The following is a 14274-nucleotide window of genomic DNA, read 5'->3' as shown; positions in this document are numbered from 1 at the left end:
TAAGGAAAGGGAATCTATCGCAATACTTGAAGAATTGAGAGAAGAGAGTGTGTCTATCTCCTCTGTGGATCATTTTCAGTTAACTAAGCCTAAGAAATTCCCACCTATTAACCTGTTTCCTAATATAGACATTTTTGTGAAAATGGTCTCTGACGAATTTAAGAAAATCTCCAAGGGGATACGCAATGATAATCTGACTACAGCACAACGTAATGCGTTGAGAGAACTCAAACAGCTGAAGGGAGTAGTCATCAAACCGGCAGACAAAGGTGGGAATGTGGTCATCTGGCCGGTGATGATGTATGAGAGAGAAGCTTTCAGACATTTGAGAGATACTACTTGTTACAAGAGACTAACATTTAATCCTACCTCTAGCTTCCAGAACCAACTCGAGATGATCCTTGAAGATGCGTTTCTAGCTGGCACAATATCCAATGATCTGAGGGAAGGCCTGATGCCGGAATACCCTAAGATACCTTGCTTCTATCTTCTCCCGAAGATCCATAAGAATCCCTCATGTCCTCCTGGTCGCCCGATAGTCTCTGGAAATGGTGGCCTTTGCGAAATCGTCGGTAAGTATCTCGACCATCATTTGAAGCCAATTGTTGAGACTATGCCTTCTTTTTTGAAAGACACTGGGGACATCCTGAGAAAAGTGGATAACATTTGTTTGGAATCAGACATGTGGTTGGTCTCCCTAGATGTTGAATCTCTTTATACATCTATTAGACACTGTGATGGCCTAGAAGCTACCAGAACTTTTTTGTATATGACGGACATGGATCATGACAAGATCTCCTTCCTGATGTTACTTTTAGAATTTGCCCTCACCCATAATTTTTTCATCTTTAAAGAATTCATCTATTTACAGCTACAGGGGACTGCTATGGGGGCGTCCTTTGCCCCCGCGTATGCTAACATTTTTTTGGGACTATGGGAGAGGAATCTATTTTTGGGTGAAAACACTCCCTTAATCTCTAAGGTAGCGCTCTGGCAATGTTATATTAACGATGTACTGATTATTTGGCAAGGAACAGAGAATGAGCTGCACAGCTTTGTACAAGCACTTAACAATAATGCCATCAATATCAAATTGACTTATCAGTACAGCCAAACAGAAATAACATTCCTGGACACTCGTATTTACAAGGGGTCTGAGGGCTTACTATGTACTGAAATCTATCGAAAGGAAACCGCTGTGAATGCTCTTCTACATGCGACGTCCTCACATCCTTTATCCTTGAAGAATAGTATCCCTGTGGGGCAGTTCCTCCGGACCAGACGCATATGTTCTAATGAAGCTTCCTTCTCTCAACAGGCTGACGAATTAGCCGACAGATTCAGACAGAGGGGCTATTCGAAACGTATCATCAAGAGAGGCTGGAACAGAGCTAGAGGGACGAAAAGAGAAGAGCTCCTACGGAATAAGACATCACCCGGGGAGGGCTCACAGTCACAGGTGAGGTTTATAACCACATATAATGATAAACATGACTTGATAAAAAAAGCTCTTGAAAAATTCTGGCCTATCATTAAGAACGATTCAACTTTATCCAAATATACAACAGGATACCCGTCTATTACGTATAGGCGCTCCAAAAATTTACGGGATCTACTAGTACACAGCTACCATAAAGACCCAGGGCCTGAACGCGCTTTTGGATCCAAGGGCCCTAAGTGGGGCTTCTTCCCGTGTGGAAATTGCGCAGCATGTTCCAATTTAAGACGATGTTCTAGCTTCTCTTCTAGTGATGGCTCAAAGGAATTTAAAGTGACGCAACACATCACCTGCAGTACCATAGGAGTTGTGTACTATGCCACCTGCCCCTGTGGCCTTATCTATGTAGGTTTGACGTCCCGCCAACTCCGCATCAGGGTACGTGAACATGTTCGAGACATAAAGAATGCTACTGATCTACAAGACGTCTCTACTCTCAAACCAATACCTAGGCACTTTAAAACCCATCATGGTTGTGATGCTAAGCTCTTGATTATCTCTGGAATTGACCGAGTTCACATTGACAGCCGTGGTGGGAATTGGAGGAAAACTTTGGCCCAACTGGAATCTCAATGGATTATGAGGATTGACTGTATTCGTCCCAAAGGATTAAACGAAATCTTAAATTTTACATCCTTTCTATAGTGTCATTTTGTGGTTTTTAATTGTTTTTATATTTTGCTGGTACATATATTTTACTTGTCTTCTTGTGTCTTAAGCCTCTATGTTTCTGTTTGCTTTTAGTCAAGCTGATATTTTCGTGCGGTGGCGTTTCTACTATGAGGACATATTTTGGCTATAACCATCTATGGGGGATGTCCAGCTGAAAACCATTAAGCCATGGCCATCTATATTGAGTGGGAGCATCTTTTTACACCCACTGGAAAGAGACTGACAGGACTGCGGTTAGGTTGAACACATTAATATATTTTTTATATGGATTTGGTTTTATTTATATCCATTATTTTTATCTTACTCTCTGTGACCTTTTCGCTTTTTGTTTTCACTCCTTCTTGTTTTTGACACATATATTATTTCCTTGTCACTTACATTTTGTGGTCACTTTCTTGTACGTATTGATGTGCATTTATTTATTCATAATAGTGGTCAGGGCCCTCACATGATTTTCTCACACACATACTTACCTTTTATGCACATTTATGTATATGTATGTATTATGTATTTTTATCCTATACAATTGTATTATGGGTGTCCTAGTGCCCTTCCATATAATCACATACGCACCATCTCCTACTCTATATACACTTGTGCCATTTTTAATGGCTATCTCATATTTACTCACACACCCTGCAATCACTTTCAGAGTTTCTTTCCCCTGTACTGACCATCATTCTTTTGCTATGGCTATGTACACTACTTCTTCAATAAAATATTGGTTTCGGTTCTCTCTCATGATTCCTTCACTTCTGGGTTTATTATGACTATTGGTATACTTGAGTAATCTATTTGTACACAATTTTGAGGATTGATTCTCTGTTACTATTCACATATACTTAAGAGTGGGTATTCATTCTTATTCTACCTATCTTATTATTATTAATTTTTATGTTCTATTCTTATTTATTTTATTCTCTCTATTTTCACTCTGTTCACTTCTTCTCTGTGACATATATACTTGTTACTCTGTCACTCCTTTCTTTGTCTTATATATTTTTTATTATTTGTCCTTTTTACACTCCCTTACCTAGTATTCCTTACTGACATATTCTATTTGCACGCTGGCTCTCTCATCCCATTACTTCCTCTTTTTATTTTTCAGTGTTTGCACACGCCGCTGCTGTCTTTATCTGCTCCTTTGTTTTATTCCTATGTGTGTGGAGTGCGCTTCCGGTTTGCGGACGGGGCTGGTTGCCTAGCTACGTGCTCCTTGGCGTCGCCTCTCTCCTCCATCCGTGCTGACGCGTCGGGCGGTGGGTGGAGACAGGTGACGTGGAGCGCCGATGCTTCCGGCTTCTTCCCTGCTCTGACTTCCGGTAGCGCCGCCAGTACCAGACGCGCACACTCGTGTAGCGCTATATAAGAGGACACATGAGACCTCTATGTACCTCCTTCCCCCCGAAGAAGCGAAACGCGCGTTGGGGTTGTCTGGTCCCATCAGTGACACAGGTTGTATTGCTTCATTCCCTTATATTGTGTCTTTTTGACTTGCCCTCTATCCTTCTATGACTCCTTATTGACTGACAGCTTTATTTGGCAACTGTGCCAGGGACACTGTCCTTTTACTCCACTATATTGAGGGCTTTGTTGATTCTCATTGAAGCTTTACTTCTTGGACCTTATATATTCTCTATCTAGGTAATTTACACTTGATAAGCATCAGTGCTTCTTTCATGTATGCTCGTTTGTCAGCTTTAGAAAGTGGTGTTCATTTTTCATCCGGTCCTATTTGCAGATATTTAGTCTGATTTACTGACACGTCTATATGTACTATGCACTAGTCACTTTATGTATCGTGCTGCCTTATTATAGCTTACATGACTGGAGCTGCTATAATGTCTACATGATTATATATACTTTTTGTCACTGTGGGTATCTTCTATTTTCACTTCTCCTCCATGTACTTTTAATTTGATGTCTTTTAAACTTTTTTGAATAAAATTTGTATTTTATTGCATTTATACTTCTCTGTTTTGTTTGGATTACAATAACTGAGACACATAGATTACCCTGGTTTGACCACCCTGGGTCACGGACCGGGTCGCTGCCACAGTGACTACAACCCCCAGCATCTACAGGCCCGGCTCCGGGTCTGCCCACGGCCCAGGGGGCGTGTCATTTATGTCACTTAATTGTGTGCCAGGCAGTGGAGCTGCTGAGGCTAAGCAGACATGCTGCACAGACCGGAGCAGTGGGGGAACGGGGAGAGGTGAGTATTGTATTTATTTTTTTACATCATTGAGAACATGGTGGTCACAAGGCTGGAGGGCTATGGGGGGTGCATTATAGTATATGTACTCTATGGGGCAGCATTATACTCTATGGGGGCTGCATTGTACTGTATTGAGGATTATGGGGAGTGCATTGTATTATATGAGGGCTGCATTATACAGTATTGAGAACTATGGAGAGTACATTATACTGTATGGAGGATTATGGGGCACATTATACTATATGGAGCACTATGGGGCATATTGTACTTAAGGAGCACAATGCTGCCTATTCATCGAGTGATTGGATTGTTTATGCCAAAACAAAGCTCATTGTTCTCAGCAGCACATCGTTTGGTGTAATCTGCAGATATACTGCTAATAAAATGATACTGTAAGGGGACAGATTGATTTACTAGTGACTGTTCTGTCCCCATCATTCTTCCTCAGCCGGTGTAAAGAACCCAGGAAACAAGCGTCGAATGACTTCAATATTGTCGATCGCGCTCGTTTAATGGCCTGAACTCAGCGCATGTAAATGACGCGCCCCCTGGGCCTGTGTTGTGCAGGGGATACCCGGAGCCGGATCGCTGGGGGTTGTAGTCTCCGTGTGGCGGTGACCCGGTCCGTGCCCAGGGTGGTCAAACCAGTGGCGGTCTTAAGTAATAACAATGTCCGACTACGCCACCCGTGGATTGCGGTCAGTGGGGACCGCCGCTGCGCTGCCGACCGCTGAGGCTGATGTTGTTTGCGCAGCCGAGAATGGGATAACTCCCCACGGGAGAAGTATTGCCTCAGGGCAGCTAATGTGGATGATGGGAGTGATGGTGTGAGCGTCCCAGTAGTAATGGTGCTGGTGCGGCAAGGAATCACAGAGACTTGTAATTGCAGTTTCCAAAGCTTTACTCACGGTTGTTATTCTGGTCACTTGTGCACATGAGGGACCGCCCGAGCCGTGCTGCGTTCACCAAGCAAGGGACTCGACCAACTCCCAGGCAATTCCAGAGCGTGGCACAGGGCTCCTTTCCTTTCCTTTCTCTGGCCGTCCCCACCAGTGACCCACCTTTGTCCAGCTCCCTCGGGCCTTCTCTGGGCACGCTGATCTCTGCGTCCCTGACCCTATATGGTATGCCTTCCTGGTGGATGTAGTGAGGGGTCGCACCAAGATGTGGTAACAACCTCCGGTCTTTGGCTGAGGAATCTGTTGCCTCCACCAATTTGGGTTCCGGTACCCTGTTCTGCCAACCCTTCACCCTGTATCTCCTGGGCATGTGGGGTTCCTTCTGTCCTCGTGTCTCTGGGCCTTTCTCCGTGTTCCTTGCTTCCTTTCTCCTCTGTTCCAGTTCCTTTCTTACTTTCCTTTCCGTTCCTTCTCCTCTCTCTTTCTGCTGTTTCTGGCCTCCACTCCAGGCCTGCCTCTGGAGCTGGGCCCAGACTGAGCCACAGCTCCCTGTCAGCCCTCTCTGGCTGAGCTCCTCTCCTTTTCTCCTCCTGACTGAACTGGCCTTGTCCTAAGATGGTGCCCACCTTATATACCTCCCTCTAACACCCGAGCCCAGGTGACTAGCAACCAATGGGCTCCTACCTATGCCCAGAGACCCACCCCTTTCTGCTCCTACACCACTGGGTGTACTTTCCCCTCCCCACTCCAGCCAGGAACAGATGCTGTCTTGCCTGCACTTCTATCTTGTGGGAGCACCGTTGAGCTGTCCCTCGGAAATGGGGTGTGTGTGGTGCATGCAGCCTACCGAGTCCTGGTCCACACTCCATCCTTACCCGGGAGTGGAATACCACACCTCTGGTTTGAGGTGCAATACCCCGGGTTCACCAAAATGGCAGCCCCTATGCAAAACCTCCTGTTGGGTCAGTCAAAGACCAAGAATCAGAAGCCACCCTTCAAATGGGACAAGCTGGAGGATGAGTCTTTCCGCCAGCTGAAGATGGCCCTCACGGGGGATGAGGTCCTGGCTTACCCTGATTACGGCCAGCCTTTCATCCACCACACGGACGCGAGCAACATCGGACTAGGGGCGGTGCTGTCCCAGATCCAACAGGGCAGAGAACGGTTAATTGCTTATGACGCGCCCCCTGGGCCTGTGCTGAGCAGGGGATACCCGGAGCCGGATCGCTGGTGGGATGCTGGGGGTTGTAGTCTCCGTGTGGCGGCGACCCGGTCCGTGCCCAGGGCGGTCAAACCAGTGGCAGTCTTTGTGTTATAGTAAGTGTCTGACTACGCCACCCGTGGATTGCGGTCAGTGGGGACCGCCGCTGCGCTGCAGACCGCTGAGGCTGATGTGATTTGCGCAGCCGAGTATGGAATAACTCCCCACGGGAGAAGTATTGCCTCAGGGCAGCTAATGTGGATGGTGTGAGCGTCCCAGTACTAATGGTGCTGGTGCGGCGAGGAACCACAGAGACGTGCAGTTGCAGTTTTCAATGCTTTACTCACAGTTCTTTATCAGGTCACTTGTGCGCAGTTAGGACCGCCCGAGTCATGCTGCGTCCACCAGGTGAGGGACTCGGTCAACTCCCAGGCAATTCCAGAGTGTGGTTCAGATCTCCCTTCTCTACCTTTCTCTGGCCGTCCCCACCAGTGACCCACCTTTGTCCAGCTTCCTCGGGCCTTCTGTTGGCGAAACCTCTCTCCGGTTTCCCTGACCCTATGTGGTATGCTTTCCTGGTGGATGTAGTGAGGGGTCGCACCAAGATGTGGTCACAACCTCTGGTTTTGGCTGAGGATTAGTCGCCTCCACCAATTTGGGTTCCGGTACCCTGCTCTGCCAACCCTTCACCCTGTATCTCCTGGGCATATGGGGTTCCTTCTGTCCTCGTGTCTCTGGGCCTTTCTCTGTGTTCCTTGCTTCCTTTCTCCTCTGTTCCAGTTCCTTTCTTACTTTCCTTTCCGTTCCTTCTCCTCTCTCTTTCTGCTGTTTCTGGCCTCCACTCCAGGCCTGCCTCTGGAGCTGGGCCCAGACTGAGCCACAGCTCCCTGTCAGCCCTCTCTGGCTGAACTCCTGTCTTCTTCTCCTCCTCCCTGAACTGAACCCTGTCCTAAGATGGTGCCCACCTTATATACCTCCTTCTGACACCCGAGCCCAGGTGACTAGCAACCAATGGGCTCCTACCTATGCCCAGAAACCCACCCCTATCTGCTCCTACACCACTGGGTGTCCTTTCCGCTCCCCACTCCAGCCAGGGACAGATGCTGTCGTGCCTGTGTAGCACCCTGAGGATTCGGCTGCTACAGGGGTATTGCACCTCAACCCAGAGGTGTGATATTCCACTCCCGGGTAAGGATGGAGTGTGGAACTGAGCTCAGAAAGCTGCATGCACTACACACATCCCATTTCCGAGGAGCAGACCAACGGTACTCCCACTTAGAAATGTGCAGGTACGACCGAGTCTGTTCCTGGCTGGAGTGGGAGGGGGGTGGTACATCCCAGTAGTGTAGGGGCAGATAGGGGGAGCAGCCTGGGTAAAGATAGGAGCTCATTGGGTGCTGGTCACCTGAGCTCACACATAGAGGGAGTATATAAGGTGGGCACCATCTTAGATCAGGGTCAGTCTGTCAGCCACAGGCAGTAAGTCTGTGAGTCTTTGCAGAGAAGTCAGAGGAAGAGAGCAGAGAAGCCCCAGAGAGAGTGAGAGTGGAGCAAGAAAGAGAGACCCAGAGGGGGAAACAAGAAAAGGACTCTGAGAACCCAAAGTCCATCATCGGGTGAAGAGTTGGCAATAGGGTACCAGATCCCAAACTGGTGGGGGCTTAAGCACACCTCAGCCAGAGACCGGAGGCCGTGGGCAGGATCTGCCACGGCCACCCACCACATCCACCCTGAAGGCAAACCACGTGTAGGGTCAGGGAACCCAAGGCCAAGGGTCTCCCAACAGAAGGCCCGAGGGAGCTGGACCTAGGTGGATCCCTGGTGGGGACGGCCAGAAGAAAGGACAAGAAGGAGGGCTCAGGGTCACGCTCCGGACTTGCTTGGGGGTTGGCTGAATCCAGGACCTGGTGGACGCAGCACGGCTCGGGTGGTCACTTGAAGCTGGAGTGACCGGAACATCAGCAGTAAGTAAATACCCTAAACTGCACAACCCGACTCTGTCTTTAATTACCATCTATGCTGCACCACCACAACCCCCATCCTCTGCACCTGACCCCCTGAGGCTATACCCCACCCGTTGGGGGTTATACTATCAAAAGCTGCACCAACACCATCAGCCTCAGCGGACCCTGCTGCAGCGGCGGCCGTAGTGACCGCAATACAACGGGTGGCGTAGTCGACATAACGAACTTTGTAACATCTGTAGGACTGCCACATACTCTGAGCTTGACACCCTGGGCACGGACCGGGTCACAGCCACTCGGAGACTACAACCCCCATCTGATCCGGCTCCGGGTATTCCCCTAAAGAATATGGCCCAGGGGGCGCGTCAACTTTGGCGTAGTCGGCAGGATAACGTGCCCGCAACAACCGGGTACTGCGTGCCTGAAGAAAAGAACAAGTTTACCTCAAAAAGAAGTCTCCTGCCGGTTCCGGAGGGTCCACGCCATCGGACTCCATCACAGGTCGATTCCCGCCGGTTGTCCGCCATTAACAGCTTTTTCCCGCCATCTGCAGAGTTTCCCGCCACTGGGAGACGATTCCCGCCATTTCCAAAGGTTTCCCGCCTTGGAAGAGCGGACGCCATTATGGGCGTGCCAGAGAATGGCAAGAGGCCGCCTCCCATCGTGGGCCAGGACCGAAAATGGCGCCAAAAGTGGAAACCGCCCCCACCAACAGAGACTGTGATGCTAGAGGTGTCTGTCAGCGTGAAAGAACTGCCCCTGGAGCTGACAATCACCAAGTGGCCCCGGGACCGCCCTCGAAGTGGGAGGACTGAGAAGGAGAGAGCAAAGATGGGTGTCGCCTGGAGCAGTCTGGAGAGAGCGCACCCGGAGACAAGAAGCCTAGAGCTGAGTCCAGAAGAAGCTTACCCGGAGATGGGAGAAGAGCAGAGCAGCACCGGCCCGCTGGCCAGGAGCCTGCTGGAAACAACAGAAGGAGAGCAGAGCAGCACCGACCCGTTGGTCAGGAGCCTGCTAGAAGCAACGACCCCACTAGGCTTAGTGGAGGTCCTGGCACAGCTCCCCCGAGATCGGGAGTGTGCGCAGACCGCTCTGGAGGGCCTCGCAAGGAGGATGGCCCGGGTGCAGCGAGAGACGTTGGCGGAGTGGAGCCGAGAGATGGCCTAGCAGACCGAGACCCGTCAGCGGAGCACGCCACCCAAGACGAGGAGACAGACCGCCTCTGAGGATGGCGCAGGAGGACTGAAGGCCGGAGACGGCGCCGAGAAGGGAGCCGAACGAAGGGAGGCAGGTAAAGGGGACGTCTCTACCCCAAGCCGGGAAACCGCGTGCCTGCCCCAGCTCCCCGTCGCAGAGCCCGAAGTACCCCCTGCCGTGCCCGTAACCGCAACGTCACCGCCACAGACTAGGCCTCAACCGGAAGCCGCAGCCGCGACCCCTGTGACGTCACACGCCTCGACCCCAAGCGTGACCAAGCAGGAAGTACCACCAGCCTGGTCGCAGGGCCTAGTACCCCCGGGCGCCGCAATACCAACAGCGCCCCCTACCTCCGCGGAGCCACCGGCCTGGTCGCAGGGCCAAGTAGCCCAGGGCGCCGCCGTCCTTACGGTGCCCTTCACTTTCCAGGTGCCCCAGGCCTGGCCGCAAGGCCTGGGCAACCCGGGCGCCGCCACCACCACCGCGCCCATAAAACCTAAAGTGCCGCATCTGGGAGAAGATCTGTTCGCCCAACACACATGGCCGGACGGGCAGCCCTTTGTCTGGCCCAGGGAGTACTACGAACAAGAGCTCCAAAAGAGGGCAAGGCCCATGTGTGAACCCCTGATCCCGGCTCCAAAGCCCGTTAAGAGGATCTCGCCCCCGCTAGCAGAAGCGCAGTTTGAGTGGGACCCCACCGGAGAAGATCTCATGGGGTTCACTCAAGAGACTCGGGCAGCCGCAGCGGAGCGTGCAGAGTGCTGCCGCCAGCAGCTCGAGGTCTTTGAGAGGGAGCGGAGAGAGAGGCGGGTCCGGGAACAACAAGCCCAAATAAAGAGCGCGGAGCAGAAGAGTCGGGCCAGGAGGAGTCCCCGTGCAGCTCATGGTCCCCCTTCCACCGGGACTGTGATCAAGTTTAACATGCAGCATGGGTGGGGCTTCATCCGAGACCACCGCACCCCAGGCGACGTCTTCGTGACCAGGAGAGACGTTGAGTCCCACCTACCGGAGGGACACAGAGGTCGTGACCTTTACATCGGGGACGAGGTCACCTTTACCCGGCACAAGTGTGCCAAAGGACCCTACGCCCTCCATGTGCATCGCCTGACGGAGGAAGAGCTGCGGTGTGAGGAGGAAGAACAAGAGGACCCGGACGGGTCTGAAGCTAAAGGTAACCACAAAGAAAGAGCAGGAGGACGTCGTCGTTGAGTACAGCAGAGTACAAGCTGTATATAGTTGCCCGTCGGGGCACAGTGAACTGTTGATAACATAGTCCCCGTTGGGACCAGCAAGTGTGAACTGTTTACCCGTATTTCCCTTAATCCCACTGACCGAGGACTGAGAGCGGTCATCCCTTTCCCATTACCTGGCCGAGGACTGAGAGCGGCCATACCCCTTTGTATATAGTTGCGCTTCCTAAAGCGCCCCCTACCGGTTTTATAGGAAAGCCACGAGTTCCAAAGACTGTCGCACTTTACCCGGTCACACGTTGCACAGTGACCGGAGGAGGAGCCAGAGGCGACGAGAATGTTAATATGAAAAGTTTTATGAAGCTGCTAATATATATGTTTTATATGTTTTATTGTGTTGTTTATGAAAAAAATTGTATGTTTGGATGATGTTTTATATCTTGCAGCCCGAGGACGTGCTGTGATTTACCAGGGGGGAATGTAGCACCCTGAGGATTCGGCTGCTACAGGGGTATTGCACCTCAACCCAGAGGTGTGATATTCCACTCCCGGGTAAGGATGGAGTGTGGAACTGAGCTCAGAAAGCTGCATGCACTACACACATCCCATTTCCGAGGAGCAGACCAACGGTACTCCCACTTAGAAATGTGCAGGTACGACCGAGTCTGTTCCTGGCTGGAGTGGGAGGGGGGGTGGTACATCCCAGTAGTGTAGGGGCAGATAGGGGGAGCAGCCTGGGTAAAGATAGGAGCTCATTGGGTGCTGGTCACCTGAGCTCACACATAGAGGGAGTATATAAGGTGGGCACCATCTTAGATCAGGGTCAGTCTGTCAGCCACAGGCAGTAAGTCTGTGAGTCTTTGCAGAGAAGTCAGAGGAAGAGAGCAGAGAAGCCCCAGAGAGAGTGAGAGTGGAGCAAGAAAGAGAGACCCAGAGGGGGAAACAAGAAAAGGACTCTGAGAACCCAAAGTCCATCATCGGGTGAAGAGTTGGCAATAGGGTACCGGATCCCAAACTGGTGGGGGCTTAAGCACACCTCAGCCAGAGACCGGAGGCCGTGGGCAGGATCTGCCATGGCCACCCACCACATCCACCCTGAAGGCAAACCACGTGTAGGGTCAGGGAACCCAAGGCCAAGGGTCTCCCAACAGAAGGCCCGAGGGAGCTGGACCTAGGTGGATCCCTGGTGGGGACGGCCAGAAGAAAGGACAAGAAGGAGGGCTCAGGGTCACGCTCCGGACTTGCTTGGGGGTTGGCTGAATCCAGGACCTGGTGGACGCAGCACGGCTCGGGTGGTCACTTGAAGCTGGAGTGACCGGAACATCAGCAGTAAGTAAATACCCTAAACTGCACAACCCGACTCTGTCTTTAATTACCATCTATGCTGCACCACCACAACCCCCATCCTCTGCACCTGACCCCCTGAGGCTATACCCCACCCGTTGGGGGTTATACTATCAAAAGCTGCACCAACACCATCAGCCTCAGCGGACCCTGCTGCAGCGGCGGCCGTAGTGACCGCAATACAACGGGTGGCGTAGTCGACATAACGAACTTTGTAACATCTGTAGGACTGCCACATACTCTGAGCTTGACACCCTGGGCACGGACCGGGTCACAGCCACTCGGAGACTACAACCCCCATCTGATCCGGCTCCGGGTATTCCCCTAAAGAATATGGCCCAGGGGGCGCGTCACCTGCACTTCTGTCTCGTGGGAGCACCGTTGAGCTGTCCCTCGGAAATGGGGTGTGTGTGGTGCATGCAGCCTACCGAGCCCTGGTCCACATTCCATCCTTACCCGGGAGTGGAATATCACACCTCTGGTTTGAGGTGCAATATCCCTGTAGCAGCCGAGCCCTCGGGGTGCTACACTTATGCCAGCAGGAAGCTCCGGGCTACAGAGAGAAACCCCGAAAATTATAGCTCCTTCAAGCTAGAGTTCCTGGCAGTGGTGTGGGCAGTTACAGAACGCTTTAAACATTACCTTGCCTCTTCCAAGTTCACAGTGTACACGGACAACAACCCGTTGACACACCTGGACACTGCGAAACTTGGTGCCCTGGAGAAGAGATGGATGGCCCGCCTATCCAACTATGAATTTACAATCAAATACCAAGCGGGATGCACAAATGCCAATGCAGACGCCCTGTCCAGGATGCCGAACTTGCCGGACGGAGGGGAAGATCCAGAAGAACTGGAAGAGATTGAACTCCCTGCGTTCCACCGTCATGAGATTACCCAGTGTTCCCACTGTGTAAGGGACAAGCACTCTGCCACGTTCAATCCCTTACCCCACTACAGCTGGGCGGAGACGCAAGACAGTGACCCAGCCGTCCGCCTGGTAAAAGAGATGCTGACACAGGCTGATGCCCGCCTTGACCCAGACGCTCCGGAAGAGACCAAACAGCTGTGGAAGGAGAAGAGTAAACTGGTTCTCTACAAGGGGAAGCTGTGCCGGAGAATTGTTAACTCCCGGACACATGAGCTGACCTGGCAGGTAGTGGTCCTGAGACGAGACGCGGCTATGGTCCTGGAGGCATTCCACGACGGAGCAGGACACTTTGGATGGAAGAAGTTGGAGTTCCTGTTGCGTGAACGGTTCTTCTGGGTAGGCATGAGAGGGGCCATTGAGAGATGGTGCAGAGACTGCGGCCCGTGCAACCTGAGAAGAAAGGACCGTGCCAGCCAGAAGACTCCCCTGCAGCCCATCATCACCAAGGAGCCACTAGAACTGGTAGCCCTGGACCATGTGAAGCTGGCTCCAAGTAGGTCCGGGTACGTCTACGCTCTCACCATCAACTACTCCCAGTTCCTGGTGGTTGTCCCTGTCAAGGACTTAACAGCTCAGACAGCAGCTAGAGCCTTCCAGCAGCACTTCTGCCATCCACACGGGTATCCAGAGCAAGTGTTGACTGACCAAGGTCCAGCCTTCGAAGCGGAGGTCTTCCAAGAGTTCTGCAACCTCTATGGCTGCAAGAAGATAAGGACAACGCCCTATCACCCCCAAACCAACGAATTGTGTGAGAAGATGAACCAGGTGGTGATAGACTTGCTGAAAATGTTGCCCCTGGAAGAACGCAGTCTGTGTCCTGAAAAACTGCCTGATCTGGTGGACTTGTATAACCACATCCCAGTAAATTCCACCAACTGCACCCCGGCTTACCTAATGAGAGCAAGACCTGGTAAGCTGCTAATTTACCTGGATATGGGAGTCCTGACACCCGAGGATACCTCGCCAGAGGCAGACTGGGATACAGAACGGCAGCAGCAGTACCGGAAAGTGCAGGAGAGTGTTGAGAGAAGTTTGTCTCAAGCAAGAGAAAGGCAAGAGAGGACTTACAACCAGCATGCTCCCGCTGTTCCCCTGGCACCTGGAGAGCAGGTCTTGAAGAGGAAGAGGCGGCTCCATAAGTTGGATGACCAGTGTGAGAAA

Source organism: Phyllobates terribilis, unplaced genomic scaffold (assembly GCF_046119375.1).
Source record: "Phyllobates terribilis strain yellow unplaced genomic scaffold, ASM4611937v1 Scaffold_244__1_contigs__length_2968133, whole genome shotgun sequence".
Classification (NCBI taxonomy): domain Eukaryota; kingdom Metazoa; phylum Chordata; class Amphibia; order Anura; family Dendrobatidae; genus Phyllobates; species Phyllobates terribilis.
The sequence above is the reverse complement of the archived record's forward strand: the minus strand, read 5'-3'. Positions refer to the sequence as shown.